We start from the raw sequence: 16,264 nt of genomic DNA, 5'->3' as shown, positions 1-16,264 counted from the left end.
GACATAGCTGCAAATTGCCCTCTTCCGAAGCGGTAATACACACAAACCCGGAGAGGGGCTCCAACGTGAAGGTGTTTCCAGCAGCAGCCCAGGAGGCCGCTAGTGGCTTACCGTGTTCTGTCTTTATTAACATTTGCAGAAAAACTCACAGTGCATTTTGCTGCAAATGAAAACCAAGCAATCTCATTTTCTCCCTTCATCCAGGCCAGATGGCTCCTTCTTGCCTTTTCTTCCACCCTCACTAATGTTAGAAGTTTAAAAAAAAAAAACACCTAAAAGTTCCCTATCTTTGCAAATCTTTTGAGACCATTTTGAGCAAAATATGCCCCAAACTGGGCCCTCGGACTGTTACAAGGGCATTTCCTCCCTCCGGACCACTTTCTCTTCACCTCCAAAGTCTTTTCCTTCTGAGAAGCTTTGGGGCTTCCAGGGTGGTGAGGAAGGCACCAGCAGCCCCTCCACTCCCCAGAAGTGAAGGCAGGACTCCAGAAACTGCTGCTGTCTTTGGGAGCCTTCTGGCTACTCCCAGAGGTGGCAGAATTTATGAAACAGAAAAAGGACCCAAATGCAGCTCTATATGTGGGGCCTTCCTAGCTCCTGCACACATCTTCCCTAGTTTACCCCTTCCCCAGACTTCTGGGGACTCGCCGTTTGTTCATGGTGAGGTACCACTGCCCCGCGGAGGCCTCTCAGTGTGACCCAGGCCCCAGCTCTAATCACCTGGCTCTCTTCCCATGACCCACTGACCTGGCCAGAACAGGCCTTGCCCTGATCCTGTCGCTCCTCACCCCATAGATAAAGTCATCCGCAGCCTTCAGCATGGCACTTATTTCAGACACAGCACTTGGTGACACCTTAAGGCAGGCAGAACCCACCCAAGAGCACCTGTGCACACATACAAGCATTATCTGCTCCCGAATTCTATTGGGGGGGGGGTAGTGCTAACTGTTCTCAGCCTCTTGTTAAGCCATAGAAGAAACAAGAATACAAGTGAGCTAAGATGGCTTGCCACTCCCCACAAGAGGGCTCTTAGGAACAATGTCTCCTAAGGAATGTCCATGTGCCAGGGTGGAGTTTAGTCTTGGGCATCAAGAGTGTGAGGGCCAGGAGCCTGGCCAGGACCAGTAAGAAAGGGCCTCTGGCAGAGGGAGAGGTTGTCTGGCAGGAAAAGAGGGTTAGCTGGGTGCTGGACAAGCCCTGTCCTCCATCACTCTGCATGGCAGGAGGGCCATCTGAGTTGCCCACACAAGGGGCACCTCCAATAAGACCAAGAGAAAGAAACTCTGTGTCCTCAGAGAGAGGAACAGAGGGGGGCTGAGACTGGGGAGAAGCTTGGGAGATGAGAGGAGTGAGCAAGAGGGCCCAGCCTTTGTATGCTCAGGGGCTTTAAGGCCTGGAAAAGTCTCCACTGTGCAGTGTTGGGCCAGATGGTTATACAGTCTCTGGGTGTACCACCCTCAGCCTCAAATCTTTTGTAAGACTAGTCCACACACAGAAGAAGGAAAGAATGAACATCTACACCAAACAACACCAGGAGCCCCTTTCTGCATTCAGCAGAGCTCAGAGGCAAAAGTCCCCTAGGATGGGAAAGGCCAGGCCTTTCTGTGGTTTGGGCAAACCCTTCCAGTTTCTCTCACATGCCCCTCCACCAACTGGCTGATGTACGAATTCCATAATCTCAGCAAAGCAGGTCTCCCTTCCATAAAGTGGGGACTTAAAATCTTACCCCAGACCCCGCCAGGTGGCTCAGTTGGTTAGAGCATTGTCCCATACACAAGATTCCTGGTCAGGGCACATACCCAGGTTGCAGGTTCGATCCCCAGGTGGGAGCAGGTGCAGGAGGCAATGGATGGATGTTTCTCTCTCACATCGATGTTTCTCTCTCTCTCCCTCCTTTCCTTCCTCTCTTTAAAATCAATTTTAAAAATAATAAAATTAATTAATTTTTAAAAATCTCACTCCAATTGGATTGTTGGACATCAAATGAGGTCATGTCTATGGGGTCTAGCACATACATGCAAAAACTCTGCTGTGCTTCTGGAAAGAAAGGGAAGGGAAGAGAACCAATGTGGTAGGTCACTCCACGCCCAGCACCAGGCTAGACATCTGATCCAGACTTTGCTGTCCTTTTTTTCCAAATGGGGAAACTGAGGCTTAGTTAGAATTAAAAAATTACCGAATGTCATGCAGCTGGTGAGGGGCAGAGCCGGAATTTGAGCTCAGATCTGTGGGACTCAGAATTCTCACTTACTTAACAGCCCCATTCAAATGCTATTTGGACTCCACAGATGCCTTCAGATCTCTTCCTTCTAGAAGAGCATTTAATTTTAATCCCATACATTTCTCACCAGCAGACGCGCATGAGCTCACGCACACAATTTTATTTAATATATTGTTATCATTATTATTGTTTTACCAAAAAGACTCTATCAGTGAGGTCTTCTTTTCTTTACACTCACACAACATACACATACCTCTCAACTAGTCAGAATAGTGCTTGAATACTGGTTAGGCTACTTAGAAACAAAAATTGCCTATTATTTAAATTCAATTACATAGCAACCGCTTTTTAAAGAGAATATTTTTATTTGAGCTCATTGTGCAGCAAATCATCAGACACTTTCTTTCTTCAAACTACGCGGAGAAGGAAACATTATCAAATGAAAGGGAGGAAATGTTATGCATATCATCCCAGCTATTGAAAATAATGCTGATGGATTTTCCTCTTAATTTATTTAAACAACACCCCCACTTCCATCAACAGCCTCGCCTGGGCTTCCTGAGCATTCCTGAGCACTCTTCTCCAGGGAATTCAACGCTTTTTGGTCACAGTCCTCGGTCAAGACTCCAAGGGACGACTTTAGAGGTAGGAGACCCAGAGAACAAGGAACCCCACTCCCCAGTGTGTCAGAGGTCCGAGCAGAAATGAGAGCTGGTTCGAGCCAAAGCAGAACTAGGCTCTAAACTCTGATTTTCTGGACTCCCAGTCCAGTGCTCTCCCCATCTCTTCAGTTGGGGAACAGTGGAAACAGCAATTCATGGGATGGGTCTAGGCTGCGATCCAGCTGTCTTGGCACCCCCACCCCCCCTCCCCTAATTCCTTGGTTTTACCGCATTACCAGGCTTTGTGGAGCCCATCAGGCTCTGAGGTTAGCCCCCAGTGTCCCCATCTGGTGTCTGGGCTCAGAGGAGGGAAGCCCCAGCTCTGGCCCCTTCGCAGCACCACAGCCCCGTCCTCCAGCTCGCTCAGCCTTGCACAACCAGCAGGCAACGGCCTCAGAGATCTCTGTTTGCCTTGGCTCCGCAGCCTGCTTCCTCAGCAAGAACCCACTGGAAAGGAAAATAAAACAACAACAGAGAGCCCTTTGATCTGCCAACGGACAACCAGGAGGAAGGTGGAAATCGCCCTCTATCATGACCTCTGGCCTCCTGCTCCCAAGTTCTCTGCACAGGGTCCCAGGGTTCTTTCACACACCCCACCTGGCCCAGGCACCTGGATCCCATGAGATGAAAGGGTCAAACTGACATCTGTGAGGACCAAGCAGGGATGGGCAGGGGCAGGAAGAGGCCAGAGAAGCCCAAGCAACTGTGGGAGAGAGGAAGTGGCGATTGGTCCAGCTAGCCACTCCACAACAGGCTGTCTCCACAGGTTGCGGAGCATTGGGAAAGAAAAGAGGTGTGAGCAAGAAAGACATTCTAGCCCATCACTAGGGAATCTGACAAAGCATTACAGCTGTCCCTGCAGGAATACTAGGCATCCCTCACAAAAGGATGAGCTAAGAGACACCCATGGTCCCCCCTGGAGGCCCCCTACAGCCTCAGGAAACAGTTCTGTTCACTCCGGTAGCCCCTATTCAAGTCCCTTTCTGTCTCTTGGCCTGAAGATAGGCTGGAAATAACTGGGTGCCCATGTCCCCAGGAGCAACCCTCGTCTCATGAGAGATGGAAGCTGGGACCACTTGCTGGGATGACTCTGCGGTGAGCTCCACACAGCACTGGGAGGGTCTCAGTGGGAGGGAAGGAACCCCAGTTGCCCACAGAGGTAGGCAGCTCATTAGTGCACCTTTGATTGGCCTTCCTCCCCTCCCTGCCCACTCACCTCTCGGGGACCAAAGTCATGTATAACCAACTATTTGCACCCAAATCCTTGCTCACCGTCTGCTTTTGGAAACAACCAACTAGAACAGGCAGGAGTGTGTGTGCTAATGCAGAACAGGTGAAAACCTGCGGATGCAGAGCAGAAGGTATGGAGCATCAGCAGGTATATAAAAGGGGGGTGCTGTGTACACAGATGTGCTCATTCACCCAGAGGACAACTCAAGAGAGACAGGAAGCTGGTAACACTGGTTGGCTCTGGGCCAGAAGACTGGCTTAAGACTGAGAGTTAGTTTCCATTGACTATGCTTTCGTTCTATTTCCATATTTTCTGATTATTTTCATCCTAAGCCTTTCACCAGTAAAACATGATTCTTTCCAAAGAGCCTCTAAGACCTGGAAAATCAAATAAATGACCACTATAGAGGGAGAAGACCCTGGAATCAGTTATCTCCCTCACTTCCTGGGACCCTCTCACGTCCTTCCCTCCCATCCTGGCCTCTCAGCCCAGGTGCAGGAAGGCAGGTCCCAATGTCCTCTAAGGTTTGGTACCTGCTGCTGAACAAGGGATTCAGGGCTGGAAGGGAGAAAAGGGCCAGGTGAGAAGCTTCTGAGAACTCTGGATCCCGATTTAATTGCCACTCTGGCCGTTAAGACACAAACTGGCTCCAGTGGGAAAGACCCTGGTGTCCCATGGGCACAAGCCAGGAAACAGACCATCTAATGCTTGAGAGGGAGCTCCGGAGTTCAGACCACCTATTTGCGTTGCTACACTTCTGCTATGTTACTTTAGGCAAGTGACTTAACCTCTCTGTGCCCAGTTTCCTCCACCATAAAATGAGGACAATCATAGTACCAAATCAGAGGGTGTTACAGGCTAAACTGTTTCCCCCAAAATTCATACCTTAAAGCCCTAACCCCAGTACCTCTGAAATGTAACTGCATTTGGAGATAAGGCCTTTAAAGACGTAGTTAAGTTAAAATAAGGCTTATGGGAGGGCCCTAAACTAATCTGACCAGTGTCCTTATAAGAAGAGGTGACCTAGACACCCACGAGACACGAGGGATGAGCAGAAAAACCATGTGAAAACACAACGAAAAGGCCAGGAAAGACCTCAGAAGAGGCCAAACCTGCTGGCACCCTGATCATGAACTTCTAGCCTCCAAAATCGTGAGAAAATAAATTTTACATGAATTAATTAACTAATCCTCACAACTCAATAAATTAGGTATTATTTTTAGTCCCATTTTATGGATTAGAACCGGAGGCACAGAGGGGGTGAGTGGCTTGCCTGAGGCTGTGAAGCTGAGGAGTGGCAGAGCTGGGACTATAAGCCATTCTATTGGTTCAGACAAAACTTGTAAGCACCCAGAACACGTCAACAAGTGACCAGTACATGCTAGCCAAGCCCATTACCCAAATCAAACTGGAAAAGACTGGGCTGCAGAGGAGAAAGTGAAGAGAGGCCCCTCCTGAGCACCTGCCAGGTACCTGGGATACACGGATGAGCAAAGACAGACAGGGTCCCTGCCCTCTGGGACTTATGCTAGAGTGGGGGGGGGACGGACATTAAATAATCACACATAAGTCAACAACTGCCCATTAATCAGAGTCAACAGGTGGGGATGTGGCCCACTCAGGAGTCAAGGAGGGCTTCCCAGAGGAAGTGATACAGGGGCTGGGATCGAACGATGAGGAAGAGTCAGGTAGCTCAAGAGGAAGGAAGAAGCATTGCAGGGAATGTTGGGGAGTGCATCAGAGTGGCCCTGTGTGGGTGGGGGCGAGAGAGAAGGAAGCAAAGTGGCAGGTGGGCTGGAGTCGAGGGAGGCAAGTTTGGATGGGGGAGGGGGCAGAGGCTTCGAGAAAGCCTTTTGAACACAAGTGAGAATCCACTGAAGGGTTGCCAGCCAGGCGGCTACATGATCACGTTACACAACAGATGTTTTCCCTGACAAAGTGTGTAAGTCGAACTTCCGTAAATCAAATTTTGTTTTTAAGGCGGGCGGGGGGGTCAATGGGAATCTGAGAGTCCGCCCGTCTGTAAATTGAATGAGGGCCCTCCAATCCAGCTGGCATTTTATAGATCTGGCTGCCTCCAGCGAGGTCCACCTGTTAGGTAGTAACCCTAGAGAAGGCTAGCCTCCCTTCCATGTGTCAGAGCGGGGGACATTGTCTCTGCTGGCCGTGCCCTTCTGTTCCCCCGTAAGTCTTGGAAAAACTCCACAGTGTGAATGTGGCTCTTGCCACTGGGCCTCCACTTAGCCTGTTTCCTGTGGTGACCACACCCCTGGGCTCCCCTTCCCCAGCCTGACCTCATCTCCAAGCTTCAACTTGCACTTCACTTCATGGGGAAGCCTGCGCGGCCCCATCCACAGATATGTCTCTTCCCTGAGTTTTTACTGTGCCCTGGGGCTCCCCACTGGTTTGGTTCCCGTGGTATCCCCAGATAAGGGGAAGAGATCTTGGTGCATAGCAAGGAAGGATGTGATCTCAAAGAAGTTATTACTAAGAATTCATTCATTCATCCATTCACTCATTCATTCAGCATGTACGAACTGAGCATCTCTTCCACCCCAGGCACTGAGGTACACCCTGCAGGTTCTGTGGAGAAAACAAACAAAAACAGACAGGTCTCTGCTCTCATTCCATTGAGGGCAACAGATAATAAATAGAATAATTAGAATAATTCTAACATTCATTGAATGGTTTTGAAGTGCCACATTCGATCCCAAGAGAAACATTTATGCACTCAAAGCTTATTTTATCTTCATAAAACTCTCCGAGGTAAAATGGTGGCACAGAGAAGTAACTTGTCAAAGGTCAAGTTACGTGGCTGACCTGAGATTTGAACCCAGCTGCTCTGGAGCTGGGAGTCATCTGTTTCCCTCCTAGGCCCTCTCCTTGTGCAGAGATGCCCAGATGCTGCCCCTGGAGAGACAAGCCCAACTTGCAAAAGTCACAGTGATTTCCAGGGCTAAAGGTGAACCCGGGATAAATATCAAGCTGGAACAATTCATTTCAATCAGAGATTCTCAACTCAAGAGGAGACGGAGATGGCAGGCAACTCCAGGAGGACACGTGGAAAGAATGTAAATGATGCCTTTTATGCAATCGTTTTGAATCATTACTTCTAGAAAACATTCTACCTGCAACTGGCTATAGTTCATATACATTGCTATTCCTGAACCCAGAGTGAACACCCAGCACCTTTCCAGGCCGGGAGGGAGGAAGGGAGGGAGGGAGGGAGGGAGGGAGGGGGGGGGGAGGGGACAACAGCACCTGACAAATGCTTAGCTGTGGGCACAGCCTGTGGATACAGACATTCACCTCCTCTGATGCTCACAACTAGGCCATGAGGCGGGTATAAATCCCTACTTTATGGATAAGAAAACCGAAATGAAAAGAGATTAATTTACCAATCAGCCCAGCCAGAGTGGCTCCACGGTTGAGCATCAACCTATGATCCAGGAGATTACAGTTCGATTCCCAGTCAGGGCACATGCCCAGGTTGCAAGCTCGATCCCCAGTCAGGGGCGTGCAGGAGGCATCCGATCAATGACTCTCATCATTGATGTTTCTATCTCTTCCCCCCACTTCCTCTCTCTCTGAAATCAATAAAAAATATATATTTTTTAAAATTTACCAATCATTTACTAGTTATACAGTTAGATGAACTTGGGCAAATTACTTAACCTCTTTGGGTTGGTTTTCTTGGTTGTAAAATGAGGCAATAATAGTACCCACCTGTTATGAGTTGAATTGTGAGCCCCAAAAAGATATGTTGAAGTTCTAACCCCTGATACCTGTGAATAAAACCTTATTTGAAATAGGGTCTCTGCAGATGTAATCAAGTTAAGATGAGATCATTAGGCCCTGATCCAATATGACTAATGTCCTCCTAAGAGGAAAGACAGACATGGGGGATACCATGTGATGACAGAGGAAGAGACCGATGTGTCCACAAGCCAAGGAACACCAAGGTTGTCAATAGCCACCAGAAGCTAGAGAGGGGCAACGAAGGACCCTCCCCTCAAGCCCTGCCAACACCTTGTTTTGGACATCCAGCCTCCAGAACTGTGAGAGAGTAAATGTCGTGTTAAGCCCCCAGTTGGTGGCTTAATTTTTTACAGCAGCTCAAGGAAACCAATACACCACCTCATAGGGCTCCTGGCTGGTCCAAAGCCCTGCCCTAAGTGTTTCAGGTGGGACGGCTGCGGAAGCTGAGGTCTGGGGACAGGAGTGAATGAGGTGTGTTTCAGGGACCCTGTGGAGGCCGACTCACAGGCCCAACTAGTGATTCTCAGAGAAGCCAGGAGTCAGCAGTACCTCCCTAGCATCTTGGTGGCAGCTGCAATGGACAGTCACCCTCTGAAGTGTCCCCAGGAACAAGTGTCCACCATACCCAGGGGGCAATGGGTCACCTTAGAACTATGCTCTCCCAAAGATCTATCCATTGTGGTTTCCAGTGCACCGGCTATTCCTGTGGGGTCCTTTCAGGGGACAGTTAATCTCCATTATTCCAGAGAAGCACCTCATTCCCCTGGGGGCTAAGAACCCTGGGCCTGTCCCAGTGGAGGGAGTCCTAAACATCAGGCACCAAGTGGCAGCGGGGCTGTGCCCCCAGGACGCTGAGGCACACTTGGCCAGCAAGTGCACTGCAATGTATCCCAGCCAGGGAGGCAGCAGCAGGGGAGAGGGCCTCTCTCAGCAGCACCCCCAGGCCCCACGCCCACAGTGGTAATTAGACATGAAAAGATGGGCCTAAATCCAAGGGCCAGAGCTCCAAATTCTTCTCCCATTTCAAATAGAAGCCTTATTAGTTCAACATGAGAGCTCAGCCCCAGGCCACGGGGGATGGGAACCCAGTGCCACTCAGTCCAAGTTATGGGTGGGTGTGCTGGGCTGCTTCTAGCCTCCCTTCAGCACTGGTCCCTTGCCAAAAGCGTGTCTTTCTTCTAACTCAAGAGGGAAAGGAGAGACAAGCAAGCATGCTGACACCTACTATGTGCCAGGCACTTGATTAGCTTTACAGCTTTCCCATATTCTTCCCATTTTGCAGAGGAGAACACTGAGGCTCACAGGGGTTCTCCCGGGCTGGTGTGGCTCAGTTGGTTGGACATCGTCCTGTGCACCAAAAGGCTGTCTTTTCAATTCCCTGTCAGGGCACATACCCAGGTTTGGGGCTTGATTCCCCGGTAGGGGGGTGCAGGAGGCAGCCGATTGATGCTCTGCTCTCACATTAATGTTTCTCTCTCCCTCTCCCTTCCTCCTCTCTAAAAATCAATATATACATTTTTTTAAAGAGTCAGAATTCAAACCTAGGTCTGGCCATCTTACCATCAATAGAAAAACAGGGCTGGAAAGACTCATCAGGACCTCTCTCCTTCCCTGCCCAATACCACAAGGGCCAGCATGAGGCTGCATAGATGGGACAGGTAACACAGGTAACCTTGTATGTCATTTGGAAGGCACCCCAAAGCTTGAATGCACAGCAGTTCCCAGAGCAGTGTATGTGGGACCCAAATCCCTATGGCTTTCACTATGAATATTAAAACTATGATTTCTCTCACCTCATGACATATGCTTCACCTGCAGCTTCCAGATAGTTCCTGCAGCCTCCCCTCCCCGGCCCTTTCTCCTCCTGTCCTATGCACACACATAAGATGAATACAGAAGCTCCACACCATTAAGTACAGGAGGCAAAGATAGGAGCCAAAGAAGGTTCTGGAGGATTCTGGAAGTTCTCAGAGCAGTAAATTTCAATAAGCCAAAGGAGGCCATGGAAGCAATGAGCTGAAGGTCAAGGGCCCGACTTAGTGCCCCTGCCGTGTATTTATTCACTTGCTAGTCCCTTGGCCCCCCTGAGCACCCCCTCCCTCCAGTGTATTATGGGAACCATATGATCTGCCCATGTACACAAAGATCATCTCCATGTAGCAGTCTGTAATCTATAAAGAGGAATGTGCATCAGGGATTATTAGGGAAAGGAAGCTTCCATGTTTTAAGGACTATATACCAGGTCTATGCTAAACGCATCATCTCAATTAATCTTCTATTCAGGAAATGTAAATACAGGGAGTTAGTGCTCAGCAAATATCCATTAGCTTCCTTACATCCCCAGCCTCCCTTGCAGCTGGTTGGGGGCCAGCAGACAGTTCTGACCAATGTACTGGAGCTGAAGGGATATGATGTGTGTCACCTCTTGGCTGAAGCAGTTGAGTGTTGTGTGCCTTTTCCATGTCACTCTTCCTCTTCTGCAGTAACTGTGGATGCCACATAATCCAGAAGGTGCAGCTACAAAGATGGTGGAGTCGCTATCAGCCTGGGTCCCTGAGTCACCATGTGGAGCAGAGATCCACATTAGACAAATAATGGAAGAGAGAATTAAACCTGCAGTGTTAAGCCACTGAGATTCTGGGGTCATGTACTGTGGCAGCCAGTGTTACTTAGCTTAACAGTATCATTGTTGCTATTATTCTGATTTTCACAGATAAGGAAACAAGAACCATATAGCCAGTAAGTGGCAGAAACAAGATTCAAATGCAGATCTGTGACTCCAACACACATCCTCTTTAAATTACAACTTTTTGTTGCTTAATAAGATCATCCCCCTCCTGGAAGCAGTCTTGCCAAAAAAAATCTCCTCAGTGTCCAGGATGGCTGAGCAATCGATGCAGGATACAGGATGAAAAGAGAGAAACTTGTAAGGCACTCTGGGCCTGGAAGGTGATCAAAAGCAGGAAGAAGGGGCCTGATTGGATCTCAGGGATATCTTCCCTGGGGCTTTGGGGCTCACAGGAGGTTTTGATATAAGAGAAAAGATCACATCATGGCTTAGAGCACAGGTTGGAGCGTCAGATCAACCTAGGAGCACATCCTAGGGACTAGGAGCACATCCCAGTCCCACTACTTACTCTCTTGATTTTTCTGAGCCTTACTTTCTCATCTGTAAAATGGGGACAATATCTGAACCAACCTTGAGGGTGGAGGTGAAAGAAAGCATGTAGCTCCTGGCTGGTGATGAGCACTCTCAATGTGTCTGCCTCCGTGAAGATCATCACCAGGAAGGCTCAGAGCCTTGCTGGATTGCTGGCAGGAGACCAGGCAGAGGCACAGCCAGGGGAGGTCACCCCAGCCAGGACAGCTGATACAGCCCAGAATCTCAGACTGCAGACCTGACCCGGCCAGTGTCCCTATGACAGGCCCAGGGGCAGAACACGGAGAAAAGCAAGGCCAGCCAGACATAATACAACATAGCAAAGGAGCCAGATTATTTGTTTTAGAGTGGAAAGTGTCTTCCAGGAGGATGGCCTTTTATTTGGGTGAATCTGGGGGTTATGTATCAGCTTAAATTCATTATCTGCACACATGGTCTTCGTACTTTGGTTCAGGATGGGAAACAAAGGGTGGAAGAGATAGGATGGGCAAACATGAGCTGATGAAATATCATCCCTCAAGTGCCAGAAACTGGGATGTTTTCAGTGACGTCAAATTGGGCTTCCTGCCACAGGAATAGGGCTATCGTGAGAATACTCATAAGATTTTAACTCAGGAGCAGAAAATGAAGCAGAAAAGAAAGAAAACAAAAAAGCAATTTATTTTCTGTACCCTTGTCTTCCATCCCCAAAGCAGATACACACACACACACCACACACACACGCACACACAGTGCCTCAGAAGATCAGAGCTGGAAAGGACCAAGGTTGATCCCCCCACTTCACAGTAACTATAATAATGACAATAATGACAAGATGATAATGAATATCTACTGAACACTGACCCCGTGCCGGACACTGTGCTAAGTGTTTTATAGGTTTCATCTCACTGACTATTCACAACAACCTGATGAAGCATTATTAATCCCATTTCACATATCAGGAAACTGAGGCACCAGATATTGAATAGCCTAGGGTTGCAGAGCTAGTAACTAGAAGAAAGCCAACATTCAAACTCAGGGGGCCTAACCAACATGCAATGCTGCCTTTGAAGAAATAGGGAAATTGAAGCACAGAGAGGGGCGGTGACTCACTCAAGGTCACACAGCTCTGTTTGTAAGAGTCAGGGCCAGAACACAAGTCTTCCTAACTCCTGGTTCAGTGACCTTTCCACTCCATCCTATTGCCTCTTAGTATTTACACACACACACACACACACACACACACACACACACACACACACACACACACACATACCAGTGAGCATGTTTCTGCTCATCTCCATGTTGTTTAAATCGCTAATTAAAGCAGCAGTCTGGGGTGCAAACAAGGGGTAAGGGTTGGACCTTAGGATAAGTGCCCAGACGAAAGGCCCGCTTTACCAGTTGCAAACACTAGGGCTCATCATCTCACTCTCTCTTATTTTAATAAGTGTTTCATTATCTGCTCCCCCTCCCTGGATTGGAGCGCTGATGCGGGTCCAAGGTGCCAGCCTGTGTGGCAGGAGGAGCTCAAGCTGGCAGGTTTGCTCAATGGCATCAGGTTGCAGAAATACCCGCTCAACCCATCATCTGTTCCTGGGGGGGGGGGGGGCAGGGAGGGGCAAAGTGCTGGTTTCCAAGGCCCCTCCCTTTGCAGTGTCCCAGCTGAGTATGAACAAATGTTCCTGATTTTCTTCTCAACGGCTGATGAAATAGGCCAGAAGAGCAGCTCTCTCTGGAAAGAGGGGTCCCTAAAAGGGGCGGCCCAGCCACCAACGTTTGCTCCTTCCCTGGAAGGGGAGAAAGTGAGCGCTGGACACGCATCACTAGAAAAGCAGCCTGCAAGCCTGCAGACAGCTATGGGGTTCCCAGCAGGCACTGGCATTACCCCCTCTACCGAAAACTGATGGAGGCCAGGAGCCTGGCTCACTTTGCTGTGTAGGGTGGGCCAAGGCAGAGCAAAACAACCTGGAGAGGTGCCTTCCACTGGATCAAAGGTAGAGCAGGGCTGCCTAGCACCCTGAAAGTTTAGAGTCTTCTGACTTTAAGTTGTAGAGCCCCTCAGATCTCCTAGGCCAGCACCCTCATTACACATGCTGAGAAAGCAGGTTCAAAAGGGGGGAAGTGACTCACCCAAGGCCACACTGATGATCCAGAAGAGTTGGTTGCCAAATATGCCATTTCCTCCCTTCCTAACCTCCTCATACAAATCTCTGCCATAAGCCCTTGCTTTGATACCCCCTGGCACACCTGCCCAGCACCCTGTCCTCCAACCCACCCCTCACACCATTAAAATCTCATTCAGTAACTCAAGGAGCTATTTCCAAGCTCAATTCACTTTTATTGGGGGGCACTTTTGGGATCAATTGAAGGTGTCCTAATTCCAACTCCAGATGAAGTTCTGGTTCTAGAAAGTGCCTTGGATCTTTCATTGATGCATTGCCATTCTGATCACAGGTTGTGTAAAGGACCAGGCATTTGAATGTATTTGGGGATGGGGTGACAAGGACACAGAGTGACCTAGGCTTGAAATTTTGCGGAATCAGAGATCTCAGAGTCAGCAGCCCTGGGGTCTCAGTTCCCTCTTGTCTCCAGGGCACATGGGGGTGGGGGTGAGGGGTAGTGCAGAGAGAATGGGAGGAACACAGGGCAGGGCCGGCTGTTCCGGGCAGGCTTCCCTCCTCAGAAAAACAAGAGTCACTAAAAACAAAACCAAAAAAACCTTTTGTTTTCTGGCCCCATGGAATGTCTTGAAGACACATCCAGAGACAGCGGCTCCTCCACCCTTTCCTCTGTCTCTCTGTTCCTCCTCTTCTACTCAAAATAAAAATCATGCTGATCTTTCTTTATGGCAACTCTGTCCTAGAGCATGTTGGTAGCATCCAACAAAACATAAGGTGGGCTACATAGAAAGCAAGAATCTCAGCTCTCTCTCAGGGTCCTCCCTGTTTCCACCACCTTTGCAGGAGACTCTGGACACTCAGGAGAGGGCTGTCCAATGAGCACAGTTTCTATCCAGGAGACAGACAAAAACTTCCGCCGGCCACTGCAAGGCTGCTGTGCAGGCTTTGATATGCTCATTTATACTCACTTGGGGTGCAGAGAGGAGGGAGGCAATTAGAGAGAAAGATGAGGCAACAGTCCCTTCAGTGTCCCTTCAATATCAAACAGCCCGGCACACAACAAAGTAGACACTCTTCACAGATGCCAGCAGCCGCCTTGCTTCCAGAGGCCTCAGCAGGAACACACAAATGCAACACACAGGGCCCCTGAGGTCAGACAAGGGCACACATAGCAGGTTTCCACCAATAACTGTGAAATGACCAGATGAATGAGGCCTATAGACCACAGATTGGAGGGTGGGGGAGCTCTTGTTGACTGCCGAGAAAATTACCACTTGGGCCTGGACTGCTCAGGTCTCCAAGGGTCTCTCATCGCCCCCACCCTGTGCCTCCCAGTTTATTCGTGCCCAGGAAGAGTATGGATAGGAGGAGATATGATGTGCCAAAGGCGCTCACCCAGCCACAGCAAGTAGGGATATGGCCAGATCCAGGGAACAAAGGTACAACTTTTACAGAAAGGTTGGTGCATTCGGAGGTTTGGGTTTCAGACTCCAAAGAAACCTCAGAAGTTAATTCTCCCATTCATTTTCTCCACACCAATTTGCCGTTAGTGTACAGTTTCTCTCCTTTTTATTTTTCCGGCGGTGACTTTTTTTATTCACCAATACACCCTGCCAACCACCTCCCCGCAAGAAAAACCACCTCCTGACGGCCAAGCTTTCCAGCACACGGTGCAGTTACAACTCAGGCACCCTGGCCTCATACTGGACCCTCCCCCCCAGGCCCAGGCCCGCGGTGGGTGCTCCTCCCGGCTGGGCCCCTCATGTGTTGGAGGGTCTGTGGTTGTCTGTCCGGGATTTCGATACAGTTGTCTGGAAGGAACCTGCACTCTCCCTCCTATGAGCGAAAGGGCCAGGGAAGGGCGCCCCCTGGCGGGAGCCAACTCACCTCAACCCAACCGGGTCCCCAAACCGGCGTGAACCCACCGACCCCTCCAGCCCTTCAAGCGGACTCCCACTGCACCCCCTAAATCCGGACATACCCGAACTTCGGATCCACCGAGAACCACAGAGAATCTCTGCCTCCCCAAACTGTACACACCGTGTAGGGAAACAAGGGGTCCCCGAAGGAAAGGGTGGCGCCCCCGCCCCGCCCCGCTGCCAGGGACCCCGAAATCGCCAGCTTTCAGTGCCCCTGCTGGGTCCAGTAATCCTTCCAGCCCGGATCTTCGCTTCTAATCCCTAGACCCTATCCTGCCCTCCTACAGAGTGGGGTGGCGCGCACGCCCTCCCTCGGGGTGCAGCCGAGGCCCCAACTTATACCCACACCTGCCGCTCTCCGCCATTCTCCGGGCGCCCCCACTCACCCACCCCGAGCTCCCAGAGCCGAGTGGCGCTGCACCTGTCCGCGGGGAAGCCCCAGCCCTCGCGGCTCCGGAGCGGGGATTCGAGGCGAGCACGTCTCCCTGCCCCTCCTCATGCTGGTTTAAGTAAAACTTGGTCCCAGGGCTTCCCGGGGGCCGCTCTGGGATCCCCCCAGCTGCACCCCTACCCCGCCCACCGTGCCCAACAGTCGCCCGGGGGGAGCGCGCGTGGAGTCTCCAGGTCCCCGGGCGCAGCGGCGGGGCGCGCCGAGTGAAGAAGGCGTGGAGCCCCTACCTTTCCGCCGCGGCGGCCGGACCGCGCGCAACTCCGCCGGCGGCCGGGGAAACTTTCCCGGGGCGGGTCGGCGCGCTCTCAACTTGCCGGGCGCCCGCTGCCGCCCTGGCTGCGGCGTGTCCGGGGACCCGCGGCGCGAGGCGGCGACGGCGGCGGCGGCGCTCGCTCGGGGCTCGGGCTGGAGCCGGGGCTCGGGCGGCCTCGCGCGGCTCCGCTGCGGATCGCTCCACGCCGCGTCCGCCCGCAGCCAGGAGCCCCCGAGATGCCGGCGGCAGCTGCTGCCACTCGCCCGCCCGCCCGCCGGCCCCACCTCCCAGCCACCGCTCCGTCCCTCCCTCTCCCGCGCTCCCTCCCCTCCCCTCCCCTCCCCTCCCCTCCCCTCCCCTCCCCTCCCCTCCCCTCCCCTCCCCTCCCCTCCCCTCCCCTCCCCTCCCCTCCCCTCCCCTCCCCTCCCCTCCCCTCCCCTCCCCTCCCCTCCCCTCCCCTTCAGCCTCCAGTCGCCGCCGCCGCCGCTGCCCTGGCGGCCGCCGCG

At 51.2% G+C, this 16,264-nt stretch overlaps 1 protein-coding gene across 2 annotated transcripts in view; it reads right to left on the bottom strand.

Annotated features, from left to right (window-relative positions):
- TSPAN18 (tetraspanin 18) overlaps nucleotides 1-15,869 on the bottom strand; it is a 149,465-nt gene extending 133,596 nt beyond the window's left edge. For both annotated transcript variants that reach the window (XM_087821822.1, XM_087821821.1), the window contains exon 1: nucleotides 15,733-15,869. The gene's annotated coding sequence lies outside the window, so the exon portion shown is untranslated. The remainder of the gene's footprint in view (nucleotides 1-15,732) is intronic.
- Nucleotides 15,870-16,264: the final 395 nt, after the last annotated feature.

Source organism: Miniopterus natalensis, chromosome 11 (genome assembly GCF_054644295.1).
Source record: "Miniopterus natalensis isolate mMinNat1 chromosome 11, mMinNat1.hap1, whole genome shotgun sequence".
Lineage (NCBI taxonomy): Eukaryota > Metazoa > Chordata > Mammalia > Chiroptera > Miniopteridae > Miniopterus > Miniopterus natalensis.
Note: the sequence above shows the minus strand (reverse complement) of the source record. Positions and strands in the feature narration are given on the sequence as shown.